This window comes from Megalopta genalis, unplaced genomic scaffold (assembly GCF_051020955.1).
Source record: "Megalopta genalis isolate 19385.01 unplaced genomic scaffold, iyMegGena1_principal scaffold0026, whole genome shotgun sequence".
In the NCBI taxonomy this organism is placed as follows: domain Eukaryota; kingdom Metazoa; phylum Arthropoda; class Insecta; order Hymenoptera; family Halictidae; genus Megalopta; species Megalopta genalis.
The window spans coordinates 681,286-701,965 of record NW_027476096.1 but is presented as its reverse complement, the minus strand read 5'-3'; the positions used below and the strand labels follow the sequence as shown (position 1 = coordinate 701,965).

Below are 20,680 nucleotides of genomic sequence, written 5' to 3'. Positions count from 1 at the left end.
AAAATTTTTTATTGCCAGTTTAATTGAAATCCATACTGCCTTTTCTATTTCACTTAATTTGTTTATAAATTCATTGTCTGCCACTAAGTTTCTTATCTGAGGTCCTTCAAATACGCCTTCTTTTATTTTTGCTTCGGATAAATAAGCAAATCCAGGTCCTGATTTATCCATGGCTTTGACACAATTTTCCATAAGCCCTAACTTTATGTGTAAAGGGGGCAAATAAACATTTTTAGGATCAACTAAATTTTTGTGCATAACATTCTTTTGGCTCGAAATTAATTGTTGCTTCGGGGTCCAATTTTTTCTACTGTAGTGGTCTTTCCTTGCTCTACTGTCCCACTCACAGAGAAAGCAACAATACTTTGTGTACCCTATTTTCAGGCTAAGTAACATACCCATTACTTTCAAATCGCCGCATGTATACCAATTATATTGTTCATATTTTATATATTGCAAAATTAATTTAAGAGAATCATACGATTCTCTCATCTCTCTGGTGTACGCAATTGGAATTGATGATGCCAATATGCAATAGAACGGCTTTTAAACTGCTTCTCGATGCATCGATAAACAATCTTCATTTTTGTGGATCATGTTTAAATCCAAGACTATGTAATAATGCATCGATATCATCACATATGCAAAGATTTCCACACATTTTGAAGAATTCTTCCTGTGCCTGGTTTCGTTTCCTATAATACGTCACGTTCGTCGATTTATGCAATAAATTCCATTCGCGAAGCTGTGATACAAGAAGCTGCGCCTTCGTTAAATTCAAATCTCGCACAAGATCATTCAAATCGATTTGCGTAATAAAATGTGGCTCCTTTGACGCGGTTGGTTCTATCTTAAATTCGGTTTCTTTTTCATCTTCCGGTTCTATATCTTTGTTAACATTTGTGTCGATTGGTGTTAGTGCCGGCACAGATAATTCCTTTGAATGTAAGATAGGACGAATATCAGAAAGAATATTAGGATATTTTATCTGGCGTTTGACTATATTATTAAAGGCATCGATTTGACATAAGCAAAAGTAACAGTCGGTAACATGATTGTGTCACGGGACGCGACACTCGAAACTATACTTGTAACGTACGCGTACGTTAAGGGATGGGTTCGGAGAGCGAAGTTAAGGCGCGTAGGTTTCTGGTTAAAATGACTCTGTTTATTGCGTTTTTTGGGATCTTATATAGTTGTTGACAAATCAGGGTGGGGGATGTAAGAAGTTTGAGGTTTAAAGCCCATTTTTTATGAGTGGTGAGCCAGAGAGCTGATGTGCAAGTTCGAGGTTGAACCCTACAGGTAACTCAGGTAATTCAGGTAATTTATTACTATAGGTAATTCAGGAGGTGACGTAAGGGTCTAGGAATTATCTTCAGGTAGAAGCCCCCGCTTCACAATTACTTGGTTCTCTCCATACCATGGGGAGTGCAAAGAGCATTTTTCTGTCACGTCCTTTTTCCCAAGCTAAAAGTGTATTCCTTCAAACAGGTAAATCTGATGTCAAGTTTATTAAATCTGCTCGACTGTATGTTACTTATCGCCAATTTAAAGGAATCATATTTCAATCGTGACACATTCTCTATGCATATTGATCGTTAGATGCTTGTTCCACAGCATATCGATGACATCCATCGGTGCTATGTTTAAAATCTGTGACGTTGCTGATCTTCAATTTCAGAATGTCTGCGATCGAAATAAGCGTACGAAACGCGTTTTTGAAATTCCTAATTGTAATTAATTCGTCAAGTAGCATCAAACACTTGCTAAGTAACCTACAGTCGACGTCGTACGGTGTCGTGTGCATTTAAGAAGATTTAAACGGCTGTCACATAATATATATAAACTACTTACTATTTCGGGTCTGAAAAAGTAGTAAATATTCTTCAGGCATTCTGAAACAAGGATAAACGGAGTTTTTCTTAAAATTATCATTGTCACATGGTAAAAAAGAAATCAGAAAGTTAAAGCTCCGTGACTTGTTCATTGATTCGAACGCGACACGGTGCGCTCCTTCTTCTGTCAAGTTCCGCGGTCGGAGCATATTGTGCTCGAGTGATCGACCACGTTGCAATTCGCGCGTTCGCCTCTCATTGGTTTTTCGTTAATAACTCGTAAAGAAAACTGCAGATTGAATCTTTGCTGAGGAAAAAGTTAATTCAAATGACCTCGACTATCCCCAATTTCCTTGTTGCGAGACATTTTTAGGACATCCTGTAGAAATCTATTATAGTTGTACTTTACTCGCATTAGCTGCAAAGATCGTCAAATATAATGTATTATTCTATTAAATTATTCTTAGTTACATCGTAGTAAAACTAATTAGAGAAAAACTTGCTACTTTTTCAGAAGCTTGTCAAGATACAATATACAAGATACAACTTATTAGTTGTGCTATGTTAAAACTAAGAAAATATTGCTACTATTAAAGAAGCTGGTCAAGATACATAAAAAAATTAGAAGTTATATTACACATACTTAACTAAAACATAATAATAATTATTTGCTGGAAGAAGCACGTCAAGTTAAATAATTTATTAATACAAAAAATTACATTCTAATGGATCTGCCACGCGTCGAATTTCTCGAACCTAGCCGAGCTTGTACATGAGGTGCAACTACTCTCACCTGTGCAGGAACTGGAACTGCCCTCCGTACCGTCGTCCTTGGTTCTTCAACAGCTGCCGCAGGAAAACGTTCTCGTCGTCTCTGCATTATGCGCTGTTTATAGTGTCTCGCGGTTCGTCTCAGGATAGGATCATCCTTGCAGACATTCAGCCACTTACCTGACACTCTAGCAGCGCAAAGCAGAGACCGAGGATCCAACATGCGTAGGATTAACTGCGACACCTCCGGTGGAAGTTCAGAAATAAAATCCACCTTGGTAGGGTCGAGCACTCCAATCACATCAAGGAAAGTTCTGAAGTTTTCCATGTTGCTGATGTAGATACAAGACGTCGAATGAACCATTTGTCAGAATTTGTGGTATATATAGTCGTGGTCACGCTTCACGCTTCGGTGACTCGACCAATCAGGAGCGGTTACGCGCGACTGCACATATTAATTTAAAATTTTTAAAAATATAACCTTGCATTCACGCATACTGTGAAATGAGAATGCCATTATCGTAGGGTTGATGTCACCATATGGGACTACTATTTTAAACAAGAATACAATTTTTTAAATATATATTAAGAACGTCGATGTATTGCTTCCTATAATATATAACATAATACATCATATCTTTAAATTTTGCTTACCATTAGCTTCCTCTGTACCGCAGCGCCTGATCCATACCGTTACTCGTATCGACTACCTGAGGTATGAATGCATTGTTTTAGGAATCTTGGCAGGTATCCCTCCCATTTTCTCACTCGGAAAGGACATTTTACTATTGTAAAGGAAATCATACTTGATTATTTTTAGTAAGAGCAAGCATTTCTGGTTGAGTTCTTGCTGAAAATTTAAGATGTGTATTTCGTAGAGCGGGGTTCAAAAGGAGAGTCGGAAGTGATACAGAAAGGGTGGGATACGAATCTCAGCGTAGTGTCTCCTTATCCACTCCGCCATTCATACTTCTTATGGACTCATCAGTCTCTCTGTTGTTCTTAACACTGTACCGATCGTTGATACAACACTTGTGCTATGGCATGAACTAACGTTATCGGCCCCTGGTACAACATGCATATCATGCTCAGTGTATGCAGGAAAATTATAATTCTGAACTACGATAGTTCAGATAGTTTCAGATAGTATTCATCTGACCTGCGTGAGTCCATCGAATAAAGACATCTGGTCCACGAGTGTCAGTCTAATAAAGGCATGTGATCTAGGAATGTCGGTCAAACGTTAGACCTGAATAGCATACATTCACTGATATTTTCTATATATATTTTGTATTATTTTCATATTTTATATTATTTTATATTTTTTGTATTAACGACACATGTATGTATCTTCTTTGACATTGCCTTTAATATTTCATATGTAGTTAAGAATTGGTTTTTCTAGTGCCTTTTTTCACAGTAGGAAAAGGTACTTGCTATATACAATGAATAAATGTGTTCTAATTTTCATGTATAAAGGGTTAGAAATAGTATTTTTATTCTAGCATTACAATGTATTCATAGTAATATACACTGACATACTAGTCACTGTCTTTCCAGATAGTCTTGAGGAGGTGGGATCGGCGACGGGAAGAGAGAATTGAACCCGGTTACAATTAGACTATCTTTATTTACAATTGGCGTCGGAACCAAACTCGCGATGCTCGCGTACCGTTCCCGCGAGGGTTCTTACTGAACTAACCATTCGCTCACCGATGCATCCCATCCAGATCATTCTTTCTCATTCTCACGGTTCGCTTTCACTCTGTCCTGGCTAGACGCATTCATTCTACGCGACACTCAAACCAATCGTCTAGACATTCGCTCGACGCTAACGCACAGCATGCAGCCCGGCCCATTCGTCCAAACATTCTTACGCCTTAAAACTAAACACATGGCGGAGACGTGGCGCCGGCTTGTCGCCGCCACAATATTATATTATATATAAAAGTATTTTTCATTTACTTACATTCGCCGCTACAAGGTTTGCCAGGTTTGGCCTGGCCACCCCTCTGGCCAGTTGGCCTAGTATGTTCCTCCATTGTGACTGTAACATAACAGCAGAATTATAAGTATATATATTATAAATATACATTCTATTTTGTACATATATTGCATATACTTACAGCCCTCCCTGACTCGTATGCGGCAGCGATTTCTCGCTGCCGCGTCAAAATAGAGTCGAGTGACTCTTCTGCACCGCCTGTCGCCGCGGTGGCTGTTGACGGCGCGGAGGTTTCCTCCGCTGCTGGGGTCCCTTTCTCTGTGGCGAAGGTTTCCTCCGCTGATGCGTCCGTAATTGGCTGCAGCGTAACTTCCATAGTTCTAAAAAAAAAAATAATATTATTTAATCAGCAACAAGCAACCAGCCGCAAATATTTCTGTTACACAACCATGGTAACGAAGCCTCTCGCATTCGTAAGTAATTGTAGGGAAACAAATGAATCATTCCAAGAATGTAAAAAATCTTATATAATAAACAGATATGTAAACTATGTACATGTGGTATTATTTAAGAATACTAAATGCAAGTTAGAAATGTGCGTAAACGTTTGTAGAAATTTGTTCTAGTGATTTTAACACATTGCGGACGGGGCTCTGCGCGTTCGACACGCCCTCAAAGACCGCACATTTTCGAACGGTCCAAAAACATGCTTGGCAAGTAACAGGAAGCGGATACGCACATTTCTAATTTGCATTTAGTATTCTTAAATAATACCATATATACATAGTTTATATATCTGTTTATTATATAAGATTTTTTACATTCTTGGAATGATTCATTTGTTTCGCTACAATTACTTATGAATGCGAGAGGCTTCGTTACCATGGTTGTGTAACAGAAATTGTATGTACTTACATGCAATGTGTTCGTCACGTCCTAGTCCTACCACTTCAAGACTTGAACGTTGAATGAAACTGCGACCCTTCGCAGCTCGAAGTTAGGCCCAGTGTCGGTCTCGGAGCCGTGTTTGTGGTGGGGGGATTTACAAAATGGGACTACATGATAGGCCAGTGGTTCAAATAATGTCATTGGTTGTCTGCCAATGGTTCAAATAATGTCATTGGTTGTCTGCCAATGGTTCAAATATTATCATTGGTTGTCTGCCAATGGCAATGTCCAATGGTAGCATCGCAAGCATACCCTGGTCCAAATCATGATCCCACACAACGGTTCCTTTCCCTATTTCGAATTTCCCGCTACCGCTGCTTGCAGTTCGAAAATGATTCTTTTACACTTTCGTAGACGATGATGCTACATGTATTTTTTTTTTTTTTTTTTTTTTTTTTTTTTTCAGGAGGAGGGGAATGCTTTGTGCACGCCGCCCTATGGTGTTAGTGGGCGGGAGTGTGGGACTCCCTGGCGAAAGGTGCAATACCAAGTATACCCACTAAACCCCTCCTCAGGCGTCAGCCTTTGCGCAGAACACCCACCGCGGCGTCCCCTCTCGGGATTCCTGCACGGTGGGTGTCTGGATCATGAGTCAATAACCGTTTAACTAAGGCCACGGTAAGCCTATACTACACCTAGAGTCAAAAAACAGGGACAAGAGTAAAAACCTAAAATTAAAAACAAATAATAAAGAATAAAAATAAACAATTTAAAATAAAATAAACGCCTAGCCTAAAGGCTGAGGCCTGCGTCTCGGTCTGGTACTTCGCACCCTGCGGTGCCGTCGTTTCTCGGTCCTGTCAAAATCCTCTCTCTGTTTTATCACGTCGTTGACGTAACAGGCGAGAGTCGTCCTAGTATCCTCGTCCTTGAGCAGGGACATAAAGCTGTCGAGACTTAAGGCGGCTCCCATCGCCCTTTCGGCGGCGCCCCTCTCGGCGGCGAAACGCCCACACTCCAAGAGCGCGTGAACGGGGCCATCAGGCCCCCCCCCCGCATGCCAGGCAGAGATTACTGTCCGTGAAGCCCATCCTCGACAGGTACTCAGCGAAGCATCCGTGCCCGGAGATAAACTGAGCTAGGCGAAAGCTGAGTACTTTAGGGCCCCACTGGATCCACTTGCTGATATTGGGAATCAAGCGGTGGGTCCAGCGTCCATGCCTTGCAGCATCCCATCTCACTTGCCAACGCTGCAGCGTGACAAGTTTCTCCTCAGCCTTCACCCGCCCAGCCTCCGACACGAAGCACTCCGAGCCCCTGTCGAGGGTGGACAGCCTGCGGAAAATACGCAGCTTTTCCTCCGCCACCAACACCAGGGGCGGCACGCCCGCCAGAACGCAAACGGCGTCGAGGGACACGGTCCTGTACGTCCTGGCTACTCGAGCCAGGATCGCACGCTGGACCGCGTTAATGGCCTTGTCATTGCCACACCTCGACGCCACGTGCGCCCAGACAGGGGCCGCGTAGAGGACCACCGACTCGACCACCCTATAATAGAGCAGCCGAGCCCAGTAGCCCCCGCCCCGGATGTTGGGGAGGATTCGGGCTAGCAGGCCCGCGTATTTGGCTGCCTTCTCGCAGCTACGCCTGACATGCGCGCGGAAGCACTGATTGCCCTCAATCAGCAGCCCAAGGTAGCGCACGCATCCGCCGCCACGAAGGGACGCCGTGCCGAGGGCAAGTTGGAGGGCCTCCGGCGCCTTCCTACTGGTCAGGTGCAGGACCTCGGTCTTCTCCTCCGCCAGCTCAAGGTGTTGTTCCCGGAACCACGCGTGGATGCGGGCGAGCGTTTGCTCGGCCAACGCAACCACGCGTTCGGCACTACGCGCGCCAACGAGAAGCGCGACGTCGTCGGCAAACCCTAAGACACTACAGTGCCTAGGGAGAGGCATCTCGAGGAGACCATCATATTGAGCGTTCCAGAGCCAGGGGCCGAGAACGGAGCCCTGAGGCACCCCGGCATGCACTGCAAAACGCTCAGGTCCTGTCGGGGTCGTCGCCTCCACCACGCGCCCGCTGAGATAACTACTCAACACGCGCAGCAGCGGAGCCGAGACCCCTTTCCCCGCCAAGGCGCCCAGAACACCGTCCCACCGTACGGTGTTAAAGGCATTCCTGACGTCCAAGGCCACCATCACGCAATGCAAACCTGTACGCTTGGCAGCGTCCCATGTGTCGATGAGACGACACATGGCATCGACCGTGCTTTTGCGCTTGACAAAGCCAAATTGGTTGCTTGCGAAGGTAACCCCGGACGCGAGGCGCTCCTTAAGACAATATTCGAACGCCTTGGAGAAGTTTGAGAGGAGGCAAAGCGGGCGCCACGACACCACGCCCCCGGGTCCAGGCTTCTTGGGAATCAGCACAAGCCTGCCCACCTTCCATGCCTCCGGGAAATATCCCAGAGTGATACATGTATTAAAAAGGTGGGCAATATGGCTAAGTGCCTCTCTCCCGAGAGCCCAGACCACGCAGGACGCGACACCGTCGACGCCGGCCGCCTTCCTCTTGACCCTTTTGATGGCCGCCTCGACCTCTTCCTCTGTAAAAAACTGCCTAGAAGAGGCAGGGCACTCTGAACAAAATTCCTCAATTCGCGGGAACGGAGCCCCACTAGGAGCCCGCCACCTCGTCGGCGCTAAGGGATGCTGGCGGAGAGCGTCCCTTGACCCTACCCCTGACCCAGAGGTATGGCCGGCCCCAAACGTCCGCCTCCACACTATCCGTAAAAGCTTTCCACGATGAGGACATGGCCTTCGCAATAATGCGGGCCAGGTCCTTTTTTAAAACTTTGTAGGCCGCGGCCCTAACCTCCAGGACACAGGCGTCACGGCCGCGCCTGGCCCTCTGGAGGCTTCGTCTAGCTCTACACACCAATCTTCTGGCCGTCGCAATCTCGCTACTCCACCACCACACGGGGCGCTTATTGCGCAGCCCGGGGTGGAGAGTGCGAGACGCGCGTCCGGCCAGATCGACAATCATGTCTATGTACGCGTCCACGTCCTCAACAGTAACAATACTGAGAGGGTTAGCTTCATGCGCAAACTTGTGGTACTCTTTCATAAAACATTTAATATCTACGCTCCGGCGCGGAGGGCCACTGAACGGTCCCCGCCCGGCAGCGCAGTCTACAAATTTGTGTAGGATGTACCGATGATCGGAGGCAGTCTCAACGTCGAGAATTCTGCTCTCCATCAACCTTGCATAGGCGCCCCCGCCACAAAGCATGAAATCGATGAGGGAGCGTTGGCTCCCCCGCTCGAACGTAAACGCCCCGGCACTCCTCACCGGGACGAGTCCAATCCTATTAACGAGCTCGAGGACGGCATGCCCCCTTGCATCGGAGCAGACCGATTCAACGCGAAGTCCCCGCCCACTGCAATCTGGCCCAAAGGAACTTTTCCAATTAGGGCCTCAAGCTCACCGAGAAGGGCACCGAATTCGGTGAGCGGGATATTCGGGGAGAAATAGCAGCCAACGAGGGTTAGATCACCCACGCTGACCGCCACCGCCCCCCGAACGGCACCAACAGGCCTAGCTCCCGCCCCCGCAGCGCCCCTCCCCGTGACCCAGACGGCCGCCTTTCCGGTTTCGTCCCTGTGCCAGTCACCTGGAACGGTCCAGGGCTCCGACACGAGGACAACGTCGACCTCGAGCTCGTGCACGGCCTGCTGGAGCAAGTCGTGAGCTAGCCGACACCCATGCAGGTTGATCTGGAGGACGTTAAGACCCCCCAGTCGGATTCTCTGCGAATTGGCCGTGCTAGCCATCGCAGTACGCTGGTATAAAAAATAAAAATAAAATAAAATAAAATAACTTAGCTTAACTAGGAGTAGGATTTACTTTTGGCAAGGCGCCTGTGTAAAGCCAAAAGTACGTATGCAGCCGGATAAAGTTCCAATGCAGCCGGATAAAATTTTCAATGCAGCCGGATAATATTCCAATGGTAATCAGTACGGCACTTAGAAATCCACTTAGAAATCCAGTACGGCACCTATTAGATCGGCGTATCCGTCGCACTCACCTAACTGCACTTTAACTGCTTAAATTAAAATTAAATTTCAAACTTATCGGTTATCGACCGATAAGCTGACGTTATTTTAAATAAACGAAAAAGAAACGAAAAAGAAACGAAAAAGAGACGAAAAAGATTTACAAGAAGACCGACAAAAAACTCTGCTCCGGTAAAAACGGACAGACAAAAACTAGCCGAGTCGGTCGCGTGTTGTCACAGGCGTTACGTGACGTCAGTCCCGTCTACCGAACTTTGACGGAGAGGGCCAGCCCCCTCCGCACGTCCCTGCTTCCGTATTGCTTGTCGAGCCGTTCGGCTCCGGTCGTGTTCCGACGCCTCGCTCGGCCGCGCCTGCGCAGCCGCCTGCGCGTCCCGTGTTGCGCGGTCCTAGCGCTACGTCATCCTGGCCGTCAAGCCCGTCTCCCCCCGCGCGTCCCTGAGCCGGCGCTCGCCGCAGCCTAAGCTTCGGCTCCCCTCGGCTCGCGTCGCGACGAGAGGCCGAGTCTGCGCGCCGGTCTGCGCAGACATCGCTGCGCGTCGACGTCGCGCTCGTTGGCGCGGAGGACTCCCCCCCGGCCGTTGCACCGCTCGGTGCAGGCCGTGGAGCGCCACCCGCACGAACGATGCCACCCCCAGCACCGCTCATAGCCTGCCCCTGGAGAGGGGCAGTCTCCGTGTGCTCTTTGCCCCCGGTGGACGAGCGAACCCCCTTCTCGACCGAAGGGGGAGAAGGCCGCGCGCGCGGAGTTGCCCTAGGGCGCCGCTCGCTAGAGGGGGGCTTCCCCCCTTTATTTTTAGCCTCTTCGAGGGCCTTGCGATAGGCAGGGCACCGGAGACCCCCGTCCCGGTGCCCGTCCTGGTCGCAGACTACACACCTCTCTCGCCCCTTACACTCGCCAGCCCGGTGGTCATCGGCACCGCATTTGCGGCAGACCTTGGTACGGTCTGGCCCTTCACATTCGGCGGCCCGATGCCCGTAACCCCGGCACCTGAAGCACTGGAGAATTTCCTCGCGCTCAGTTACCAAACAGCAGCTCCAGCCCGCGCGCAGTGGGCTGAGAGCAAGGATACGCGCCGCCACCGACGCGGGAGCCAGAATGGATGCATTCTGCCTCCCAGCGAATGCCGGCCGGAGGGCGCGTATCTTGTAGCTGTCGGGCGGGAAATCGGGCAGCCTCCGGTGGATGGCCGCCTTAATGTCGTCGGCGGTCGCATCGCCTTCGACACGGCGAAGGTGCAAGGTGCGGAGAGGGCCCCTCCCCACACCGACCGACGCCCTAAGCCCCTGTACCTTCTCGTTAACAAGAGTACTGAGAGCCCTGGCCTTAGCCCCGTCGCCCCTCACTTGTATGAGCATGTGGCCCTCCCTGCTGGTCCTGACGTTGGAGACGAGAATCCCCGCGCCGTCAATGTCCACCTTGTCTTTAACGGCCCGGAGCATTTGTGCGTACGAGAGATTCTCGCCCCTCACCAGGACCGTGTCGGAGGGCGGCTCGGGAGGACGACGCACTAGGCCGGCCGGGATCCCCCAGATCTTAATTAAAATACCGGTACCCGGAAATACCGCCTCAAGCATCTTCCGAAAAGGCTCAGGCGGAATGTTGGGGTGGGAGGCCATGGCTATGCACTTGCATGCCATTTTGACTCCCAACTCCCTAAGATGCACCAGAGCCTTGAATGCATTTTCGACCACAAAAACACTCGTCCCATTAACCCTATCGGCTGAGAAAAATATTTTTTTCTCGCGAATTCTAGGGGGGGCATCGCGGCGCGGAATGGACGTCCTTAAAGTTAAAAAGGTGGACTCACCCACCGATGGAGGGTCCGCCCTCAAATCGGCGATCCCCGGAATGCGGTCCATGAGGAAGTGGGCAGGACCAACTCCCACCTCAAGGTCGGCCGGGGCGAAGCAGGCCACGTCGTCGTCCGGGCAGCTAACAAGTGGGTTGCCCTCCACGATGGTTGTAGCCGTAAAAGCGGTTTCCGCCCACCTCCTGTCCACCAAGGCTCTTAGCGACAGCCAGTCCCTGGACCCGCGCGTCCACTCCACGACGTCGTGGTCGTCGACTTCCTGCGGGTCGCAGGTCTGGATGCCGCAGGATCTAAACTTCGGCGAGACAGAGCCACTAGTATCCATTACCTCGTGTACCTCCGTCTGCATGCCGACCGTGACTGCACGGCCCTCAGGCCTCGTGGCCGAAGCCGGAGAGCTCCGTGAAGAATGCCGGGGAGTCAAGGTCGGTATTGTGGAGGCTCGATCATTCCTCCTCATCGCCTTGACCGTGTGCTGCACTTCGTTGAGGTTTCTTATAATTGAATTAAACAATTTCCTCGTGTCTTCCTCCATTTCCGTGGAGGCGCCTAGCCTCTTGCAGAGCGCTCGTGTGCCCGCGACCGCCTTTTTGACCTGCGTTTCCAGGCCAGGCAGGGCGCTCACGCAGCCGCTCGTCGTGGTAGATTCGTCCGAGGTACCGTCGATCGCTTCCTCGGGAGACGAAACCGCGATCCTCTTTCTCTTCGTCTTGCTTTTCTTGCTATCCACCGAACTCTTAACGGAGCCGAGGGTAGGTGAGGGAGGAAAAGTAAAAAGAGAGGAAGGGGGGAGTGGGGAGAAGAAGGGAGGAGAGGGGGGATTGGGCACCGGAGATGAGGCCGTAACGGCCGCCGTCCGGGGATTCTCCAGGTCCTCGGCCTCACGTGCAGGATCGCGAGATCGCGACGGCGGAGACCGTGCCAGACTCTTTCTCGGCAGGAAGGGCGAGCCCTCCTGCACGAAATCGAGACGCTGACTTCCAGTAGCCAGCACATCCAAGTCGGCCTGGTTGCCTACCGGCTTGGAGGAATTGCGGGTGCCGGGAAGCACCCTTACCTCGGATAAACCGAGGGACGCAGGCGGCACTGTAGAAACCTGCTTTTTATCATTATCTCTGTTCATTTTGAATAAAGAATAAAACATAAAGGGGACAAAAACAGTGTAAGAGAGTGTAAGTGTGTGATATGGTCAGGAGGATCGCCGGGAGGAGGGGCACCGGCAGCCCGTCCTGGACCCCCCCGATGTCCGAGCGTCCCTACAATCCGGTGGCCTCGTCGGCCCCCCCCCCCCCCCCCCCCGCTCCCCGCAGCAGGGTACCCGTCCGGACGCCACTCGGCACTACTACGAGAAGCGGGATTTAGCGTAATCGCCCTACCACTGTGCAGGGCTGCCTCCCAACTGGCTGGGCTGGGTTCGGGCCCCCCTACTAATGGCGGCCCGGCAGTGCCCACCGGTGTTAACCGCTGTACCCTCCAGATAGGGGGCGCACACGGACACGAGGAAGTCCCCTCAGGACCCCCGATCATTCCCTCCCCCGACGATCACTGCACCGTACTCCCAGACAGCAACCCCTCGGACTCGGAGACTCATTCATATTCCGGTGTACCTATTGACCAGGTACCCGGACCATTCATAACCCGCCAGGGCATTCCCGTTTATAGGTAGGCCCCCTTCATTCACGAGTGAACCCGTTTATAGAGTTACTCAATTCATCCACTGGCTCCCCGGAAAAAGGGGAAAGCCTCTCTTACACTCACCCCGAGACAAAGGGTGCCCGGAAGCACGCGTAGAACGTGTGTGTATATGAAAGTGAGTGGTTGTGCCCGTCGACAGCTACCACTGTTGCTGCGTCATTCGAGAGCCTGAACCCCTTCGGCGAGAACAGCCGGTACCACGTGAAGGTGGGGAAGACTTGGACTGCAGAGGCTATGGCCAAAAGGCCTTAGTTACGCATGACAGTCCCTTATCCGGCCATGATGCTACATGTATTAGTAGTATCGTAACGTGACTCGCATTCAGCTGTTATCTGCGTTTTTACGTCGCGTTCAGTCGTGATTTGTTCTCCAAGTGATACGGTCTAGGAGTGCAAAGCGCGCGATTATTATTTCTTATAGTTTTAGATTTTTTCTATTTCATTCTATTTCATTCTACTTCATTCTATTTTATTTTATTTAATTCTATTCTTTTTGATTCTACTTTTATATTCTACTCTATTCGGCATTATTCTACTGCATTTCATTGTAAACAATAGAAGCAGATAAATTTAACAATTTCAAAAGTGTAGCGAAACGATGCCAAAGGTTGTGAATTCAATGAATTGGGAGGATGTGGTTTCTTCCCAATTGCTTAGACGTATGAAAGGGGGTGCATCGAAAAAACTGACCTTGACCACACCAAGATACAGCAAAAGAAAAATTATGAAGGAGAGGTAAGTGAGCATTTTGTTTCGTTACTATGATTTCGGTAATATGTTTCGATATGGTAAGAGCAAAAGTTCTCATTACTGCTGGAAATACATTTTTTCGCTTTTTCGCTTTTGTACTTCCATTGCTCGGATTTTTATGATATTGACATATGCTGTAGTCCATACTCAATCATTAGAATGAAGTTGCAAAACAAAATCAACGGGTCGAAGTAGCTGATTAGTGTCATTTATACGTCATTTATATTTCACGTAAATTTCTGTATCATCGAAAACACTGACATCGAGATATCCCTTCCTTTTTTTGGGATCTTCGTCACGTACAAATGCTTTCCCGGTTGTATGGACGGATGTTCGTATTGTTTGACGAACAGATGGGGTCGAAAGGAAATTTTAGGATTATTGTCGTAAAGAAAGCTGATTGCCTTCGTGTGTCCCTAAAGAAAGAAATTAGAAGGCCGAGGATCTGGAACTCGTTGCTTTTACGAGCGGTCCTTGAGACCCGGCCGCGTACGGCACGCAGATGGGAAGGTTACAATTTCCGCGTCCTACAATTCATTCCCTCCCACGGTGAGGGCCCACTGCAGATATTCGCGGGCCTCGGGGCATTCGTTGAATTTTTAGGGGCTGCAGTAATCTGGTCTGCCCCGAGGCCCGCGATTCTCTAAAGGAAAAACAAACTGATCTGTGGAAAACCACGCGACAGTCCTCGGCCACTTACCCGGCAATATATATATATTTTGTCTGCGATCCAGGAAACCAAACACTATTGGGGCCTCGAGTGCCTGGTCGTGTGTATATCGTCAGTCGAAGGCGCGACACAATCGCCGCTCGCACTCAACATAATTTACGACAAACGCACAACTGTTTCTTTCTCTTAGCACGACATTGACAGTATGCATCGTTAGCCCGTCGACCGGATTTATGGCCATAGAAAACGAATTACGGTTTTCCCCAATTCATGCGACTGTCCACCGTGGGTCCTATCGGCAGACCAGACCACCCGCGGGCCACGTGAAAATATTGGAAATGCGGTCTAATTATCATAATACAAAATATTTAATTTTATTGCTTAAAACTACTGAAAATTTAAATATTCTAATTTTAAAAGTCCAATTTTAAATTAGTATTAAAATAAATTTATCCAGTTAAGTTAAATTATATTACAACAAAGTAATGAAATTGTTATGAAATACAAATCATTTAATTTTATTGATTAATATTAGTAAAAATTTAAATCTTCAATTACCATAAATCTAAACTTAATTCTTTACACGACTTTAATACTTTATACGACAATGAACCATTATTTATTTCAATTATTATTGAATATCCTAAACTAACCAATTCAATTTGATGTAGGATAAATGAATAAATATATTTAAAAGTATGAAATAATAATGTCCGTAAAAAAGAAAAGAAAAAAAAAGATTCCAATAAAAAATGTAACAACTAACAATGCCAAAGTTAGGATTTTCTTCCAACATACTCACTCATCAATTCATTATTAATAACTATTATGATACATAACAGAAATATTAAATTAACTCTTTTACTTTCGAGATAATTAAAAACACTAACTTTATTTTAATTAACCCTGATACAAAAAGTACAAAAATCACTTTTACTTATATTACTTTATTATATTACTAAAACAAAATCATTACATTAATAAAAATTTACTATGTATTTCGCGCTCCCTCCTCTCCCTCCTCTTCCTCCCCTTCCTCCTCTTCCTCCTCTTCCTCTTTCCCCTTTTTTGCCCCTCTTTTGGGGGCCATACACAGTTTTTTTGAATAGCTTTTTCAGCTGTCTCTGCAACGTATAAGTATATATTATTATTATTATTTGTTATTATACATATTACTATATTATATTATATATAAAAGTATTTTTCATTTACTTACATTTGCAGCCACTAGGTTGGCCAGGTTAGGCCTAGCTGTCCCCCGTGCGAGCTGGCCTAATATATTTCGCCACTGCGACTGTAACACAACAGCAGAAATAGAAGTATATATATTATAAATATACATTCTGTTTTGTACACATATATTGCATATACTTACAGCTCTCCCGGACTCGTACGCGGCAGCGATTTCTCGCTGCCGCGCTAGAATTGAGTCAAGCGACTCGTTTGCGGCGTTCCCCGCTGCCGCGGTTGCTGGTGTCGGCGCGGAGCTTGTCTCCGCTGCTGCGGTTGCTGGATCTGTGGCGGAGGTTGTCTCCGCTGCTGTGGCCGTGTTATTCGAACATATGTTTATTTTCTCCATCTCACTCGTTATTTGTTTTTCCATAGTTCTAAAAAAAAAAAATAATATTATGAACACATTGCGGACGGCTCACGAGATATCTCGATTTCATGTTTTTTTTATTTAATCGACAATAAGCAACCAGCCGCAAATATTTCTGTTACATAACCATGCGTTCGAAAATGTGCGGTCTTTGAGGGCATGTTGAACGCGCAGAGCCCCGTCCGCAATGTGTTAAAATAAATTGCTACAATTACTAGAACAAATTTCTACAAACGTTTACGCACATTTCTAATTTGCATTTAGTATTCTTAAATAATATTATATATACATAGTTTATATATCTGTTTATTATATAAGATTTTTTACATTCTTGGAATGATTCATTTGCTTCGCTACAATTACTTAGGAATGCGAGAGGCTTCGTTACCATGGTTATGTAACAGAAATTGTATGTACTTACATGTAATCCTACGTCTGCAAGACTTGAACGTTGAATGAAACTGCGACCCTTCGAAATAATATCATTGCTTGTCTGCCAATTGTTCAAATAATATCATTGGTTGTCTGCCAAGGGTTCAAGTAATATCATTGGTCGTCTGTCAATTGTTCAAATAATATCATTGGTTGTCTGCCAATTGTTCAAATAATATCATTGGTTGTGTGCCAATGGCAATGTCCAATGGTAGCATCGCAAGCATAACCTGCGTTTTTACGTCGCGTTCGATCGTAATTTGTTCTCCAAGTGATACGGTCTAGGAGTGCAAAGCGTGCGATTTCTATTTCTTATAATTTTAGATTTTTTCTATTTCATTCTATTTCATGCTATTTCATTCTATTTCATTCTATTTCATTCTATTTTATTCTATTTAATTCTATTCTTTTTGATTCTACTTTTATATTCTACTCTATTCGGAATTATTCTACTACATTTCATTGTAAACAATAGAAACAGATAAATTTAACAATTTCAAAAGTGTAGCGAAACGATGCCAAAGGTTGTGAATTCAATGAATTGGGAGGATGTGGTTTCTTCCAAATTGTTCAGATGTATGAAGGGAGGTGCATCGAAACACCTGACCTTGACCAGACCAAGATACAGCAAAAGAAAAATTATGAAGGAGAGGTAAGTGAGCATTTTGTTTCGTTACTATGATTTCGGTAATATGTTTCGATATAATTTAAATGGTAAGTTCTCATTTCTGCTGGAAATACATTTTTTCGCTTTCTCGCTTTTGTACTTTCATTTCTCGGATTTTTATGATATTGACATATGCTGTAGTCCATATTCAATCATTCGAATGAAGTTGTAAAACAAAATCGACGGGTCGAAGTAGCTGATTAGTGTCATTTATACGTTATTTATATTTCACGTAAATTTCTGTATCATCGAAAGCACTGACATCGAGATATCCCTTCCTTTTTCTTGGGATCTTCGTCACGTACAAATGCTTTCCCGGTTGTATGGACGTATGTTCGTATTGTTTGACGAACAGATGGGGTCGAAAGGAAATTTTAGGATTATTGTCGTAAAGAAAGCTGATTGCCTTCGTATGTCCCTAAAGAAAGAAATTAGAAGGCCGAGGATCTGGAACTCGTTGCTTTTACGAGCGGTCCTTGAGACCCGGCCGCGTACGGCACACAGATGGGAAGGTTACAATTTCCGCGTCCGACAATTCATTCCCTCCCACGGTGAGGGCCCACTGCAGATATTATTTCAATACGTATTCTGCATTTGTTTGCAACAAACGTTTTCTCTTCAATCTTCTGCAAAGAGCGTAGCCGACTCAAGATGGTCAAAATTGTCCTTACAGGTTTTTCAATGAGTACTATACCGTTCGATCTAAATAAATTGATATTATTAATTAAATAATGCGAGCCAGAGAGAGTCACTGTGCCGTTGCAACCATTTCGAATCATAACCTGGAGTAAGCCGTTCAATCTTTCCATTTTAATTGAACACTTGCAAATGATAACGATGACAATACAAGTAGCAACGATTTGTTGCATAGCAATACGGCCCACCGGTCAACAAAAACCTAGCAGCGCAAAATTTCAACCCGGTTGCAAGCTGTGGTTATCTCTGACTATCACGAAGTAAAATAATATTAATGCGCCATTGGAGTTCAGTAATGATGTAGCACAAATCTAAGCTCAACCAAAATTTATTGTACGTATCTATTATTTAAAAAATATAATATTATATATTAGAGCTTAGACTTATATGTGGGATTAATTTATAATTGAGTTGAATATAATTTTTATTTTGATTTCAGTTCGAGAGATATGAAATTATCTAATTGAATAATTGAATTTGATTTCTAATATACAGTTACGGGGTAATTTTCTTAGAAATAAATAATTGGGTTATATAGTTAATTAGTACTACGATTGTAATAATATAATTTATTTTACTTAGGTTTATTTGATTGAATTATATTGAACTGTTAATTATATGAATCAATTTGCTTTGTTGGAGTGAGAATATATATATATATTATTCTAATTGCGGCTAAAAAATTGGCTACAAAATATTTTTCATACATACAATTTATGAATTCATCTAAAAATTTAGATAGTTTTCATACGAGTGACAAGTAGAGATTAATTTTTAATATTACATGAAAGTTTGAATAAGAAATTTAAATTAAATAATGGTAAAAATTCAGGGCGCCAGCACCAACGGTTCGACTGCTGTTGTTCGTTAATTTTAAGAATTTTTAGGGGCTGCAGTTATCTCGATGGTAAATTTTAATAATTATCTGGGTTGAATAAATTTATGCGAACCGTACAAATCGCACGTCGCTTTCATTATAAATGGACTAAGTCGTAACGGTGTAAAAGTATGGGACAATGTTTTCATTAAAATTTTAGTTTAACAATAAGTGTTTCATTTACATTGAAAGGATTCTGAATGAGGAAAATTATATTATTTGCACAAATTATAAATATTATTGATTTCTTAATTTAATACATTTGAGAAAGGGAATTACATGATTATAAGTTATAGTATTTATTTACGAATAAATTTAATCATTTTAAAATGTGTGTGCGTGTGTTGTAGAAGAAGAAAGTAATATTAGTATAAGTAAAAGTGATTTTTTCGTACTTTTTGTATCAGGGTTAATTAAAATAAAGTTAGTGTTTTTAATTATCTCGAAAGTAAAAGAGTTAATTTAATATTTCTGTTATGTATCATAATAGTTATTAATAATGAATTGATGAGTTTATGTTGGAAGAAAATCCTAACTTTGGCATTGTTAGTTGTTACATTTTGTATTGGAATCTTTGTTTTTTCTTTTCTTTTTTACGGACATTATTCTTTCTTTTGAAAGGGAAGGATAGCGACTAAACATGGTTGCCACATTTCATTCCTCGCCGCAATGTTGCCATGTCGTCAAAACCGTTTCACAAACTGAGTTTCATGAAACTGATTCCTGCTTCATGAGCCCGTTCTGCCGCGCGCTAGGTTACTGGACCAGGGGTAGGTGGCGTGCGGGGCAGTCCTCATACTCGTAGCAGTTGCAGCAAGAACGCTCGTCGGATATTGTAAATATCTCAACAATAATAAAGAAATGGACATTTCTACATCCGAAGCACCCCAATTTAGTCTTTGGGGAATCTAAATTTTCCACTTACGAACTGCTCACTCGAATATTGGCACGTCCATCTTACTTGATACGAACAGTTGTCACGAAGATATTCTGCCGCGAGCTAGGTTACTTGACCAGGGGAAAGTGGCGTGCGGGGCAGTCGTGAGCGGCGCGGTAGTTGCAGCAAGAACGCTCGTCGAATATTGTAAATATCTCAACAATAATAAAGAAATGGTCATTTCTACAACCGAAGCCCAACAGCTTAGACTTTTCTGAATCGAAATATCCAACTCCCAAACTGCTCACTGGTATATTGGCACGTCCATCTTGGTTGATACGAACAGTTGTGACGAAGATATTCTGCCGCGCGCTAGGTTACTTGACCAGGGGAAGGTGGCGTGCGGGGCAGTCGTGAGCGGCGCGGCAGTTCCAGCAAGAACGCTCGTCGAATATTGTAAATATCTGAACAATTATAAAAAAATGGTCCTTTCTACAACCGAAGCCCCTCAGCTTAGACTTTTCTGAATCGTCGGACAGTGCTAGTGGGATTGGATGTGATATGTAGATAATGCGAAGTAAACAAATAATTTAAATGTAGTTCGTTTATTTAAAAAACTGATGGTGATGGAGCAATTCGTAAATAAAATGAACAACAGAAATGATAAAAACGATTTTTTTATTAATAAAAGTTCAAAACATATTTAGAACTCCCCCTCCTCCCCCTCCTCTTCCTCCTCTTCCTCCTCTTCCTCCTCTTCCTCTTCTTCTTTCCTTGCCCCTCTTCTGGGGGCCATAAATGGTTCATTTGAATAATTTTTTCAGCTCTCTCTGCAACGTATAAGTATATATTATTATTATTATTTGTTATTATATATATTACTATATTATATTATATAATATAGGATATTGTTTTACAAGATGTCACACCAAAACTAATTACAGAGTGTAATATTTATCAAAGTTTATTGTTTTCAACGTATAAATAAGTAAACTAGTGAAATATTATTATTTTTATACATTTATTTGTTAATAAATATTTGTAAACTACTTCTAAAATATTTGCATAATTTGTCCGAAATCGTCTCG

At 44.7% G+C, this 20,680-nt stretch overlaps 1 protein-coding gene and 2 long non-coding RNA genes across 3 annotated transcripts in view; 1 reads left to right on the top strand and 2 right to left on the bottom strand.

Moving 5' to 3' along the window:
* Positions 1-20,680, top strand: part of LOC143260964 (uncharacterized) — a 178,326-nt gene that overhangs the window by 133,115 nt on the left and 24,531 nt on the right. The gene's annotated exons all lie outside the window — the stretch shown is intronic.
* LOC143260951 (uncharacterized) lies at positions 4,579-5,863 on the bottom strand. Its single transcript, XR_013035229.1, has 3 exons — positions 5,470-5,863; positions 4,736-4,934; positions 4,579-4,656 (listed from the first exon to the last, which is right to left on the bottom strand). It is a non-coding gene; the product is annotated as an uncharacterized LOC143260951 (long non-coding RNA).
* LOC143260943 (uncharacterized) lies at positions 15,660-16,869 on the bottom strand. Its single transcript, XR_013035218.1, has 3 exons — positions 16,465-16,869; positions 15,819-16,050; positions 15,660-15,737 (listed from the first exon to the last, which is right to left on the bottom strand). It is a non-coding gene; the product is annotated as an uncharacterized LOC143260943 (long non-coding RNA).